This window comes from Gadus chalcogrammus, chromosome 12, assembly GCF_026213295.1.
Source record: "Gadus chalcogrammus isolate NIFS_2021 chromosome 12, NIFS_Gcha_1.0, whole genome shotgun sequence".
NCBI lineage: Eukaryota > Metazoa > Chordata > Actinopteri > Gadiformes > Gadidae > Gadus > Gadus chalcogrammus.
In genome coordinates, this window is record NC_079423.1 from 8,915,445 (window position 1) to 8,928,863 (window position 13,419).

A 13,419-nucleotide genomic window follows, 5' to 3' on the forward strand; every position below is an offset into this window, starting at 1 on the left:
AGGACGTCAAAAAATCACCACCCATTCTCTGACACTTTAACCGTTAACCCTTGGTTCAAACATTTAACATCACACGCACACGCAGTGTATTTCAGATAATTAGTGAATTCAGATGTCACAATGATCGTTTACATGGATAAGGAGTCCTACTGAATCAATTACTGCCGTTTATATCTAACTAATGATTGTTTTTGTAAAAGTGTAACGTCGAGCCTCAGCAGCTTTCCCACTCCTAATGTGCTACTGTATAAAACCTGGTTTTGCGCCTGCACTAATTGCTTACGGCCATACCACCCTGAACACGCCCGATCTCGTCTGATCTTGAAAGCAAAGCAGGGTCGGGCCTGGTTAGTACTTGGATGGGAGACCGCCTGGGAATACCAGGTGCTGTAACTTTTTCTTTTAAACTCGAGCTCATTGCCTCCGTGGCCTACCGTGGCGTACCGTGACCTGATGTTTACTGCCAACCGCTTTGGAGGATTTAAGCAACATACAAAAACTGACAACGTCTCTCAAAACTATTTTTGTGAAACATGAGGACAGTATAGTGATACTGCCAGCAGGGAGCACCAGAGAGCTGAAACGACAGTTGTACATTTCTTAAACTTTCACCAACACAAACACGCACGCTCACTTCAGATCATGGGAGGACGTCAAAAATCACCACCCATTCTCTGACACTTTAACCGTTAACCTTGGTTCAAACATTTAACATCACACGCACACGCAGTGTATTTCAGATAATTAATGAATTCAGATGTCACAATGATCGTTTACATGGATAAGGAGTCCTACTGAATCAATTACTGCCGTTTATATCTAACTAATGATTGTTTTTGTAAAAGTGGAACGTCGAGCCTCAGCAGCTTTCTCACTCCTTATGTGCTACTGTATAAAACCTGGTTTTGCGCCTGCACTAATTGCTTACGGCCATACCACCCTGAACACGCCCGATCTCGTCTGATCTCGGAAGCTAAGCAGGGTCGGGCCTGGTTAGTACTTGGATTGGGAGACCGCCTGGGAATACCAGGTGCTGTAAGCTTTTTCTTTTTCAACTCGAGCTCATTGCCTCCGTGGCCTACCGTGGCGTACCGTGACCTGATGTTTACTGCCAACCGCTTTGGAGGATTTAAGCAACATACAAAAACTGACAACGTCTCTCAAAACTATTTTTGTGAAACATGAGGACAGTATAGTGATACTGCCAGCAGGGAGCACCAGAGAGCTGAACCGACAGTTGTACATTTCTTAAACTTTCACCAACACAAACACGCACGCTCACTTCAGATCATGGGAGGACGTCAAAAAATCACCACCCATTCTCTGACACTTTAACCGTTAACCTTGGTTCAAACATTTAACATCACACGCACACGCAGTGTATTTCAGATAATTAGTGAATTCAGATGTCACAATGATCGTTTACATGGATAAGGAGTCCTACTGAATCAATTACTGCCGTTTATATCTAACTAATGATTGTTTTTGTAAAAGTGTAACGTCGAGCCTCAGCAGCTTTCTCACTCCTTAATGTGCTACTGTATAAAACCTGGTTTTGCGCCTGCACTAATTGCTTACGGCCATACCACCCTGAACACGCCCGATCTCGTCTGATCTCGGAAGCTAAGCAGGGTCGGGCCTGGTTAGTACTTGGATGGGAGACCGCCTGGGAATACCAGGTGCTGTAAGCTTTTTCTTTTTCAACTCGAGCTCATTGACTCCGTGGCCTACCGTGGCGTACCGTGACCTGATGTTTACTGCCAACCGCTTTGGAGGATTTAAGCAACATACAAAAACTGACAACGTCTCTCAAAAATATTTTTGTGAAACATGAGGACAGTATAGTGATACTGCCAGCAGGGAGCACCAGAGAGCTGAACCGACAGTTGTACATTTCTTAAACTTTCACCAACACAAACACGCACGCTCACTTCAGATCATGGGAGGACGTCAAAAAATCACCACCCATTCTCTGACACTTTAACCGTTAACCTTGGTTCAAACATTTAACAGCACACGCACACGCAGTGTATTTCAGATAATTAATGAATTCAGATGTCACAATGATCGTTTACATGGATAAGGAGTCCTACTGAATCAATTACTGCCGTTTATATCTAACTAATGATTGTTTTTGTAAAAGTGTAACGTCAAGCCTCAGCAGCTTTCTCACTCCTTATGTGCTACTGTATAAAACCTGGTTTTGCGCCTGCACTAATTGCTTACGGCCATACCACCCTGAACACGCCCGATCTCGTCTGAATCTCGGAAGCTAAGCAGGGTCGGGCCTGGTTAGTACTTGGATGGGAGACCGCCTGGGAATACCAGGTGCTGTAAGCATTTTCTTTTTCAACTCGAGCTCATTGACTCCGTGGCCTACCGTGGCGTACCGTGACCTGATGTTTACTGCCAACCGCTTTGGAGGATTTAAGCAACATACAAAAACTGACAACGTCTCTCAAAACTATTTTTGTGAAACATGAGGACAGTATAGTGATACTGCCAGCAGGGAGCACCAGAGAGCTGAACCGACAGTTGTACATTTCTTAAACTTTCACCAACACAAACACGCACGCTCACTTCAGATCATGGGAGGACGTCAAAAAATCACCACCCATTCTCTGACACTTTAACCGTTAACCTTGGTTCAAACATTTAACATCACACGCACACGCAGTGTATTTCAGATAATTAATGAATTCAGATGTCACAATGATCGTTTACATGGATAAGGAGTCCTACTGAATCAATTACTGCCGTTTATATCTAACTAATGATTGTTTTTGTAAAAGTGTAACGTCAAGCCTCAGCAGCTTTCTCACTCCTTATGTGCTACTGTATAAAACCTGGTTTTGCGCCTGCACTAATTGCTTACGGCCATACCACCTGAACACGCCCGATCTCGTCTGATCTCGGAAGCTAAGCAGGGTCGGGCCTGGTTAGTACTTGGATGGGAGACCGCCTGGGAATACCAGGTGCTGTAAGCTTTTTCTTTTTCAACTCGAGCTCATTGACTCCGTGGCCTACCGTGGCGTACCGTGACCTGATGTTTACTGCCAATCCGCTTTGGAGGATTTAAGCAACATACAAAACTGACAACGTCTCTCAAAACTAGTTTTGTGAAACATGAGGACAGTATAGTGATACTGCCAGCAGGGAGCACCAGAGAGCTGAACCGACAGTTGTACATTTCTTAAACTTTCACCAACACAAACACTCACGCTCACTTCAGATCATGGGAGGACGTCAAAAAATCACCACCCATTCTCTGACACTTTAACCGTTAACCTTGGTTCAAACATTTAACATCACACGCACACGCAGTGTATTTCAGATAATTAATGAATTCAGATGTCACAATGATCGTTTACATGGATAAGGAGTCCTACTGAATCAATTACTGCCGTTTATATCTAACTAATGATTGTTTTTGTAAAAGTGTAACGTCGAGCCTCAGCAGCTTTCTCACTCCTTATGTGCTACTGTATAAAACCTGGTTTTGCGCCTGCACTAATTGCTTACGGCCATACCACCCTGAACACGCCCGATCTCGTCTGACTCGGAGCTAAGCAGGGTCGGGCCTGGTTAGTACTTGGATGGGAGACCGCCCGGGAATACCAGGTGCTGTTAGCTTTTTCTTTTTCAACTCGAGCTCATTGACTCCGTGGTGTACCGTGACCTGATGTTTACTGCCAACCGCTTTGGAGGATTTAAGCAACATACAAAAACTGACAACGTCTCTCAAAACTGTTTTTGTGAAACATGAGGACAGTATAGTGATACTGCCAGCAGGGAGCACCAGAGAGCTGAACCGACAGTTGTACATTTCTTGAAACTTTCACCAACACAAACATGCACGCTCACTTCAGATCATGGGAGGACGTCAAAAAATCACCACCCATTCTCTGACACTTTAACCGTTAACCTTGGTTCAAACATTTAACATCACACGCACACGCAGTGTATTTCAGATAATTAATGAATTCAGATGTCACAATGATCGTTTACATGGATAAGGAGTCCTACTGAATCAATTACTGCCGTTTATATCTAACTAATGATTGTTTTTGTAAAAGTGTAACGTCGAGCCTCAGCCGCTTTCTCACTCCTTATGTGCTACTGTATAAAACCTGGTTTTGCGCCTGCACTAATTGCTTACGGCCATACCACCCTGAACACGCCCGATCTCGTCTGAACTCGGAGCTAAGCAGGGTCGGGCCTGGTTAGTACTTGGATGGGAGACCGCCTGGGAATACCAGGTGCTGTAGCTTTTTCTTTTTCAACTCGAGCTCATTGACTCCGTGGCCTACCGTGGCGTACCGTGACCTGATGTTTACTGCCAACCGCTTTGGAGGATTTAAGCAACATACAAAAACTGACAACGTCTCTCAAAACTATTTTTGTGAAACATGAGGACAGTATAGTGATACTGCCAGCAGGGAGCACCAGAGAGCTGAACCGACAGTTGTACATTTCTTAAACTTTCACCAACACAAACACGCACGCTCACTTCAGATCATGGGAGGACGTCAAAAAATCACCACCCATTCTCTGACACTTTAACCGTTAACCTTGGTTCAAACATTTAACATCACACGCACACGCAGTGTATTTCAGATAATTAATGAATTCAGATGTCACAATGATCGTTTACATGGATAAGGAGTCCTACTGAATCAATTACTGCCGTTTATATCTAACTAATGATTGTTTTTGTAAGAGTGGAACGTCGAGCCTCAGCAGCTTTCTCACTCCTTATGTGCTACTGTATAAAACCTGGTTTTGCGCCTGCACTAATTGCTTACGGCCATACCACCCTGAACACGCCCGATCTCGTCTGATCTCGGAAGCTAAGCAGGGTCGGGCCTGGTTAGTACTTGGATGGGAGACCGCCTGGGAATACCAGGTGCTGTAAGCTTTTTCTTTTTCAACTCGAGCTCATTGCCTCCGTGGCCTACCGTGGCGTACCGTGACCTGATGTTTACTGCCAACCGCTTTGGAGGATTTAAGCAACATACAAAAACTGACAACGTCTCTCAAAACTATTTTTGTGAAACATGAGGACAGTATAGTGATACTGCCAGCAGGGAGCACCAGAGAGCTGAACCGACAGTTGTACATTTCTTAAACTTTCACCAACACAAACACGCACGCTCACTTCAGATCATGGGAGGACGTCAAAAAATCACCACCCATTCTCTGACACTTTAACCGTTAACCTTGGTTCAAACATTTAACATCACACGCACACGCAGTGTATTTCAGATAATTAATGAATTCAGATGTCACAATGATCGTTTACATGGATAAGGAGTCCTACTGAATCAATTACTGCCGTTTATATCTAACTAATGATTGTTTTTGTAAAAGTGTAACGTCGAGCCTCAGCAGCTTTCTCACTCCTTATGTGCTACTGTATGAAACCTGGTTTTGCGCCTGCACTAATTGCTTACGTCCATACCACCCTGAACACGCCCGATCTCGTCTGATCTCGAAAGCTAAGCAGGGTCGGGCCTGGTTAGTACTTGGATGGGAGACCTCCTCAGAAGCCCAGGTTGCTGTAAGTAGTGACGGGTGTCACCAAAAGAAAAAAAAAAAAACACGCCCGATCTCGTCTGATCTCGGAAGCTAAGCAGGGTCGGGCCTGGTTAATACTTGGATGGGAGACCGCCTGGGAATACCAGGTGCTGTAAGCATTTTCTTTTTCAACTCGAGCTCATTGACTCCGTGGCCTACCGTGGCGTACCGTGACCTGATGTTTACTGCCAACCGCTTTGGAGGATTTAAGCAACATACAAAAACTGACAACGTCTCTCAAAACTATTTTTGTGAAACATGAGGACAGTATAGTGATACTGCCAGCAGGGAGCACCAGAGAGCTGAACCGACAGTTGTACATTTCTTAAACTTTCACCAACACAAACACGCACGCTCACTTCAGATCATGGGAGGACGTCAAAAAATCACCACCCATTCTCTGACACTTTAACCGTTAACCTTGGTTCAAACATTTAACATCACACGCACACGCAGTGTATTTCAGATAATTAATGAATTCAGATGTCACAATGATCGTTTACATGGATAAGGAGTCCTACTGAATCAATTACTGCCGTTTATATCTAACTAATGATTGTTTTTGTAAGAGTGTAACGTCGAGCCTCAGCAGCTTTCTCACTCCTTATGTGCTACTGTATAAAACCTGGTTTTGCGCCTGCATTAATTGTTTACGGCCATACCACCCTGAACACGCCCGATCTCGTCTGATCTTGGAAGCTAAGCAGGGTCGGGCCTGGTTAATACTTGGATGGGAGACCGCCTGGGAATACCAGGTGCTGTAAGCATTTTCTTTTTCAACTCGAGCTCATTGACTCCGTGGCCTACCGTGGCGTACCGTGACCTGATGTTTACTGCCAACCGCTTTGGAGGATTTAAGCAACATACAAAAACTGACAACGTCTCTCAAAACTATTTTTGTGAAACATGAGGACAGTATAGTGATACTGCCAGCAGGGAGCACCAGAGAGCTGAACCGACAGTTGTACATTTCTTAAACTTTCACCAACACAAACACGCACGCTCACTTCAGATCATGGGAGGACGTCAAAAAATCACCACCCATTCTCTGACACTTTAACCGTTAACCTTGGTTCAAACATTTAACATCACACGCACACGCAGTGTATTTCAGATAATTAATGAATTCAGATGTCACAATGATCGTTTACATGGATAAGGAGTCATACTGAATCAATTACTGCCGTTTATATCTAACTAATGATTGTTTTTATAAGAGTGTAACGTCGAGCCTCAGCAGCTTTCTCACTCCTTATGTGCTACTGTATAAAACCTGGTTTTGCGCCTGCACTAATTGCTTACGGCCATACCACCCTGAACACGCTCGATCTCGTCTGATCTCGGAAGCTAAGCAGGGTCGGGCCTGGTTAGTACTTGGATGGGAGACCGCCTGGGAATACCAGGTGCTGCAAGCATTTTCTTTTTCAACTCGAGCTCATTGACTCCGTGGCCTACCGTGGCGTACCGTGACCTGATGTTTACTGCCAACCGCTTTGGAGGATTTAAGCAACATACAAAAACTGACAACGTCTCTCAAAACTATTTTTGTGATACATGAGGACAGTATAGTGATACTGCCAGCAGGGAGCACCAGAGAGCTGAACCGACAGTTGTACATTTCTTAAACTTTCACCAACACAAACACGCACGCTCACTTCAGATCATGGGAGGACGTCAAAAAATCACCACCCATTCTCTGACACTTTAACCGTTAACCTTGGTTCAAACATTTAACGTCACACGCACACGCAGTGTATTTCAGATAATTAATGAATTCAGATGTCACAATGATCGTTTACATGGATAAGGAGTCCTACTGAATCAATTACTGCCGTTTATATCTAACTAATGATTGTTTTTGTAAAAGTGTAACATCGAGCCTCAGCAGCTTTCTCACTCCTTATGTGCTACTGTATGAAACCTGGTTTTGCGCCTGCACTAATTGCTTAAGGCCATACCACCCTGAACACGCCCGATCTCGTCTGATCTTGAAAGCTAAGCAGGGTCGGGCCTGGTTAGTACTTGGATGGGAGACCGCCTGGGAATACCAGGTGCTGTAAACTTTTTCTTTTTAAACTCGAGCTCATTGCCTCCGTGGCCTACCGTGGCGTACCGTGACCTGATGTTTACTGCCAACCGCTTTGGAGGATTTAAGCAACATATAAAAACTGACAACGTCTCTCAAAACTATTTTTGTGAAACATGAGGACAGTATAGTGATACTGCCAGCAGGGAGCACCAGAGAGCTGAAACGACAGTTGTACATTTCTTAAACTTTCACCAACACAAACACGAACGCTCACTTCAGATCATGGGAGGACGTCAAAAAATCACCACCCATTCTCTGACACTTTAACCGTTAACCTTGGTTCAAACATTTAACATCACACGCACACGCAGTGTATTTCAGATAATTAATGAATTCAGATGTCACAATGATCGTTTACATGGATAAGGAGTCCTACTGAATCAATTACTGCCGTTTATATCTAACTAATGATTGTTTTTGTAAAAGTGTAACGTCGAGCCTCAGCAGCTTTCACACTCCTTATGTGCTTCTGTATAAAACCTGGTTTTGCGCCTGCACTAATTGCTTACGGCCATACCACCCTGAACACGCCCGATCTCGTCTGATCTCGGAAGCTAAGCAGGGTCGGGCCTGGTTAATACTTGGATGGGAGACCGCCTGGGAATACCAGGTGCTGTAAGCTTTTTCTTTTTCAACTCGAGCTCATTGACTCCGTGGCCTACCGTGGCGTACCGTGACCTGATGTTTACTGCCTACGGCTTTGGAGGATTTAAGCAACATACAAAAACTGACAACGTCTCTCAAAACTATTTTTGTGAAACATGAGGACAGTATAGTGATACTGCCAGCAGGGAGCACCAGAGAGCTGAACCGACAGTTGTACATTTCTTAAACTTTCACCAACACAAACACGCACGCTCACTTCAGATCATGGGAGGACGTCAAAAAATCACCACCCATTCTCTGACACTTTAACCGTTAACCTTGGTTCAAACATTTAACATCACACGCACACGCAGTGTATTTCAGATAATTAATGAATTCAGATGTCACAATGATCGTTTACATGGATAAGGAGTCCTACTGAATCAATTACTGCCGTTTATATCTAACTAATGATTGTTTTTGTAAAAGTGTAACGTCGAGCCTCAGCAGCTTTCACACTCCTAATGTGCTACTGTATAAAACCTGGTTTTGCGCCTGCACTAATTGCTTAAGGCCATACCACCCTGAACACGCCCGATCTCGTCTGATCTTGAAAGCTAAGCAGGGTCGGGCCTGGTTAGTACTTGGATGGGAGACCGCCTGGGAATACCAGGTGCTGTAAACTTTTTCTTTTTAAACTCGAGCTCATTGCCTCCGTGGCCTACCGTGGCGTACCGTGACCTGATGTTTACTGCCAACCGCTTTGGAGGATTTAAGCAACATATAAAAACTGACAACGTCTCTCAAAACTATTTTTGTGAAACATGAGGACAGTATAGTGATACTGCCAGCAGGGAGCACCAGAGAGCTGAAACGACAGTTGTACATTTCTTAAACTTTCACCAACACAAACACGCACGCTCACTTCAGATCATGGGAGGACGTCAAAAAATCACCACCCATTCTCTGACACTTTAACCGTTAACCTTGGTTCAAACATTTAACATCACACGCACACGCAGTGTATTTCAGATAATTAATGAATTCAGATGTCACAATGATCGTTTACATGGATAAGGAGTCCTACTGAATCAATTACTGCCGTTTATATCTAACTAATGATTGTTTTTGTAAAGTGTAACGTCGAGCCTCAGCAGCTTTCACACTCCTTATGTGCTTCTGTATAAAACCTGGTTTTGCGCCTGCACTAATTGCTTACGGCCATACCACCCTGAACACGCCCGATCTCGTCTGATCTCGGAAGCTAAGCAGGGTCGGGCCTGGTTAATACTTGGATGGGAGACCGCCTGGGAATACCAGGTGCTGTAAGCTTTTTCTTTTTCAACTCGAGCTCATTGACTCCGTGGCCTACCGTGGCGTACCGTGACCTGATGTTTACTGCCTACGGCTTTGGAGGATTTAAGCAACATACAAAAACTGACAACGTCTCTCAAAACTATTTTTGTGAAACATGAGGACAGTATAGTGATACTGCCAGCAGGGAGCACCAGAGAGCTGAACCGACAGTTGTACATTTCTTAAACTTTCACCAACACAAACACGCACGCTCACTTCAGATCATGGGAGGACGTCAAAAAATCACCACCCATTCTCTGACACTTTAACCGTTAACCTTGGTTCAAACATTTAACATCACACGCACACGCAGTGTATTTCAGATAATTAATGAATTCAGATGTCACAATGATCGTTTACATGGATAAGGAGTCCTACTGAATCAATTACTGCCGTTTATATCTAACTAATGATTGTTTTTGTAAAAGTGTAACGTCAAGCCTCAGCAGCTTTCTCACTCCTTATGTGCTACTGTATAAAACCTGGTTTTGCGCCTGCACTAATTTTTTACGGCCATACCACCCTGAACACGCCCGATCTCGTCTGATCTCGGAAGCTAAGCAGGGTCGGGCCTGGTTAGTACTTGGATGGGAGACCGCCTGGGAATACCAGGTGCTGTAAGCTTTTTCTTTTTCAACTCGAGCTCATTGACTCCGTGGCCTACCGTGGCGTACCGTGACCTGATGTTTACTGCCAACCGCTTTGGAGGATTTAAGCAACATACAAAAACTGACAACGTCTCTCAAAACTATTTTTGTGAAACATGAGGACAGTATAGTGATACTGCCAGCAGGGAGCACCAGAGAGCTGAACCGACAGTTGTACATTTCTTAAACTTTCACCAACACAAACACGCACGCTCACTTCAGATCATGGGAGGACGTCAAAAAATCACCACCCATTCTCTGACACTTTAACCGTTAACCTTGGTTCAAACATTTAACATCACACGCACACGCAGTGTATTTCAGATAATTAATGAATTCAGATGTCACAATGATCGTTTACATGGATAAGGAGTCCTACTGAATCAATTACTGCCGTTTATATCTAACTAATGATTGTTTTTGTAAGAGTGGAACGTCGAGCCTCAGCAGCTTTCTCACTCCTTATGTGCTACTGTATAAAACCTGGTTTTGCGCCTGCACTAATTGCTTACGGCCATACCACCCTGAACACGCCCGATCTCGTCTGAACTCGGGAGCTAAGCAGGGTCGGGCCTGGTTAGTACTTGGATGGGAGACCGCCTGGGAATACCAGGTGCTGTAAGCATTTTCTTTTTCAACTCGAGCTCATTGACTCCGTGGCCTACCGTGGCGTACCGTGACCTGATGTTTACTGCCAACCGCTTTGGAGGATTTAAGCAACATACAAAAACTGACAACGTCTCTCAAAACTATTTTTGTGAAACATGAGGACAGTATAGTGATACTGCCAGCAGGGAGCACCAGAGAGCTGAACCGACAGTTGTACATTTCTTAAACTTTCACCAACACAAACACGCACGCTCACTTCAGAGGGGTGTTCCACGAACGGAGGTTTAACAAACACTGAGTTAACGCTGAACTCTAGGTTGATTGACCCTGTGCCGACCAACCCAGAGTTTTCGGTTCCACAGCAGCGGTTATGCATTAGTTCAATCAACTCGGGGTTGGTTAACACAGGGTTGTGCGCGTCCACGCCAAACTTAAAAAGACGCGATGTATGGATCATGGAAACCCTGATCGATATGGTGAAACTGGCCGCTTATTTCAATGAAAAGGAACTCCAGGTTCTCCTGGAGAGCTATGACGAGGAGAAGGACATTATCACAAGAAAAGGGAACGCTAAAACCTGAGAACCCGGAGAACCAAAGCCTGGCAGCGGATCGCTGACCGCGTAAATGCGTTAGTTACACGTCAAAAGCATGATCCTTAATATTTGAGCCATGAATATATAAATATCCCAGTTAAGCATTCTTAAAGATGCTACCACATAACCCCTTTCTTCTAAAACAATATGTAGGCCTACTCCGATTGCTTCCAAGCGGTCAGAGGATCAAGTATAAAAAACATACAAACTGGTAAGCTTTTCCCACCATCGTATCGGTATAAATTTAAATAAGCAATTTTTTTAAGCCAATCGTGAAAAGGCCGACAGTCGGCAGACTGGATCTGGCCCTCAAATTGTCTTGACCCCGGTGGAGGAGATGTTAATAAACATAAATTCAGGGCGCCCTGGCATGGAGGGGGTAGGCTACCTGGAGGTACCTACCACCTCAGAGAGTCATGGGCCATACCCCACACTGGTTGAATGTAGGTTTTTGTGTTTTCTTGTATTTTAGATTTTTTTTGCCTTCGAAGTAACACGCAAACCGTGTGCTTGCCACAGCGCATACTATTCAAAATGTTTCTTTTTTGGTAACTGGGTAGAAAACCTAAAAGTGACAATTCATCAACTTCACAGATCAAGATGGATCAGTGCTTGTAATGAAGCCGCCGGCTACGATCGAACATTCTCCAGTGGATGCAAGTCCGTTAAAGATCCCATGCCATTCTATTTTATGATGCTTTAATATAGGTATTAGTGGGCCACAAACACAGTATTCAAAGACTGGCAGCGGATCGCTGACCGCGTAAATGCGTTAGTTACACGTCAAAAGCATGATCCTTAATATTTGAGCCATGAATATATAAATATCCCAGTTAAGCATTCTTAAAGATGCTACCACATAACCCCTTTCTTCTAAAACAATATGTAGGCCTACTCCGATTGCTTCCAAGCGGTCAGAGGATCAAGTATAAAAAACATACAAACTGGTAAGCTTTTCCCACCATCGTATCGGTATAAATTTAAATAAGCAATTTTTTTAAGCCAATCGTGAAAAGGCCGACAGTCGGCAGACTGGATCTGGCCCTCAAATTGTCTTGACCCCGGTGGAGGAGATGTTAATAAACATAAATTCAGGGCGCCCTGGCATGGAGGGGGTAGGCTACCTGGAGGTACCTACCACCTCAGAGAGTCATGGGCCATACCCCACACTGGTTGAATGTAGGTTTTTGTGTTTTCTTGTATTTTAGATTTTTTTTGCCTTCGAAGTAACACGCAAACCGTGTGCTTGCCACAGCGCATACTATTCAAAATGTTTCTTTTTTGGTAACTGGGTAGAAAACCTAAAAGTGACAATTCATCAACTTCACAGATCAAGATGGATCAGTGCTTGTAATGAAGCCGCCGGCTACGATCGAACATTCTCCAGTGGATGCAAGTCCGTTAAAGATCCCATGCCATTCTATTTTATGATGCTTTAATATAGGTATTAGTGGGCCACAAACACAGTATTCAAAGACGTCCCCGAAATTCAGCCGTGGTGCAGAGTTACAGTCACTCCGAAACAGTCGCACATTGAGCTTCCCCCAAACGCGCTGTTTCGGTGGGCGTGTCAAGGCAGGTCAAGGAGGGGGGTGGGGGTGTGGCCCTGAGCAGCTTGTAGCCACTACCATGCGCTCTGTATACGGTGGGCGTGTCAAGGCAGGTCAAGGAGGGGGGTGGGGGTGTGGCCCTGAGTAGCTTGTAGCCACTGACTGACAGTACCATGCGCTCTGTTTACGGTGGATGTATCTCAATGGCTCGTAGAAACCCATATTATACATAGATATCTATATCATATAATATATAATATTATCACCTGGCCCTGAGCAGCTTGTAGCCACGGTACCATGCGCTCTGTTTACGGTGGATGTATCCAATGGCTCTTAGAAACCCATATTATACATAGATATCTATATGTATAATATATATTATCACGGCCAAAAGCTGTGTGAGTCTCCAGA

General features: G+C 44.4%; 16 non-coding genes and 1 pseudogene across 16 annotated transcripts; all 17 read left to right on the forward strand.

Annotated features, from left to right (window-relative positions):
* Nucleotides 1–277: 277 nt before the first annotated feature.
* Nucleotides 278–396, forward strand: LOC130395602 (5S ribosomal RNA). The gene has a single exon (XR_008898643.1). It is a non-coding gene; the product is annotated as a 5S ribosomal RNA (ribosomal RNA).
* Nucleotides 397–922: 526 nt separating this feature from the next.
* Nucleotides 923–1,042, forward strand: LOC130401146 (5S ribosomal RNA). The gene has a single exon (XR_008903603.1). It is a non-coding gene; the product is annotated as a 5S ribosomal RNA (ribosomal RNA).
* Nucleotides 1,043–1,572: 530 nt separating this feature from the next.
* On the forward strand, nucleotides 1,573–1,691 carry LOC130397566 (5S ribosomal RNA). Its single transcript, XR_008900152.1, has one exon. It is a non-coding gene; the product is annotated as a 5S ribosomal RNA (ribosomal RNA).
* A 529-nt stretch (nucleotides 1,692–2,220) lies between these two features.
* Nucleotides 2,221–2,340, forward strand: LOC130400983 (5S ribosomal RNA). Its single transcript, XR_008903448.1, has one exon. It is a non-coding gene; the product is annotated as a 5S ribosomal RNA (ribosomal RNA).
* A 529-nt stretch (nucleotides 2,341–2,869) lies between these two features.
* Nucleotides 2,870–2,987, forward strand: LOC130394600 (5S ribosomal RNA). Its single transcript, XR_008897742.1, has one exon. It is a non-coding gene; the product is annotated as a 5S ribosomal RNA (ribosomal RNA).
* Nucleotides 2,988–3,516: 529 nt separating this feature from the next.
* Nucleotides 3,517–3,633, forward strand: LOC130395944 (5S ribosomal RNA; annotated as a pseudogene).
* A 520-nt stretch (nucleotides 3,634–4,153) lies between these two features.
* Nucleotides 4,154–4,271, forward strand: LOC130395545 (5S ribosomal RNA). Its single transcript, XR_008898592.1, has one exon. It is a non-coding gene; the product is annotated as a 5S ribosomal RNA (ribosomal RNA).
* A 528-nt stretch (nucleotides 4,272–4,799) lies between these two features.
* LOC130397567 (5S ribosomal RNA) lies at nucleotides 4,800–4,918 on the forward strand. Its single transcript, XR_008900153.1, has one exon. It is a non-coding gene; the product is annotated as a 5S ribosomal RNA (ribosomal RNA).
* A 529-nt stretch (nucleotides 4,919–5,447) lies between these two features.
* LOC130395589 (5S ribosomal RNA) lies at nucleotides 5,448–5,567 on the forward strand. Its single transcript, XR_008898631.1, has one exon. It is a non-coding gene; the product is annotated as a 5S ribosomal RNA (ribosomal RNA).
* Nucleotides 5,568–6,225: 658 nt separating this feature from the next.
* LOC130394720 (5S ribosomal RNA) lies at nucleotides 6,226–6,344 on the forward strand. The gene has a single exon (XR_008897851.1). It is a non-coding gene; the product is annotated as a 5S ribosomal RNA (ribosomal RNA).
* Nucleotides 6,345–6,873: 529 nt separating this feature from the next.
* LOC130401248 (5S ribosomal RNA) lies at nucleotides 6,874–6,992 on the forward strand. The gene has a single exon (XR_008903713.1). It is a non-coding gene; the product is annotated as a 5S ribosomal RNA (ribosomal RNA).
* A 529-nt stretch (nucleotides 6,993–7,521) lies between these two features.
* Nucleotides 7,522–7,640, forward strand: LOC130395590 (5S ribosomal RNA). The gene has a single exon (XR_008898632.1). It is a non-coding gene; the product is annotated as a 5S ribosomal RNA (ribosomal RNA).
* A 529-nt stretch (nucleotides 7,641–8,169) lies between these two features.
* On the forward strand, nucleotides 8,170–8,288 carry LOC130400364 (5S ribosomal RNA). The gene has a single exon (XR_008902842.1). It is a non-coding gene; the product is annotated as a 5S ribosomal RNA (ribosomal RNA).
* Nucleotides 8,289–8,817: 529 nt separating this feature from the next.
* LOC130395591 (5S ribosomal RNA) lies at nucleotides 8,818–8,936 on the forward strand. Its single transcript, XR_008898633.1, has one exon. It is a non-coding gene; the product is annotated as a 5S ribosomal RNA (ribosomal RNA).
* Nucleotides 8,937–9,464: 528 nt separating this feature from the next.
* On the forward strand, nucleotides 9,465–9,583 carry LOC130400365 (5S ribosomal RNA). Its single transcript, XR_008902843.1, has one exon. It is a non-coding gene; the product is annotated as a 5S ribosomal RNA (ribosomal RNA).
* A 529-nt stretch (nucleotides 9,584–10,112) lies between these two features.
* On the forward strand, nucleotides 10,113–10,231 carry LOC130400389 (5S ribosomal RNA). The gene has a single exon (XR_008902866.1). It is a non-coding gene; the product is annotated as a 5S ribosomal RNA (ribosomal RNA).
* Nucleotides 10,232–10,760: 529 nt separating this feature from the next.
* On the forward strand, nucleotides 10,761–10,879 carry LOC130399945 (5S ribosomal RNA). The gene has a single exon (XR_008902436.1). It is a non-coding gene; the product is annotated as a 5S ribosomal RNA (ribosomal RNA).
* Nucleotides 10,880–13,419: the final 2,540 nt, after the last annotated feature.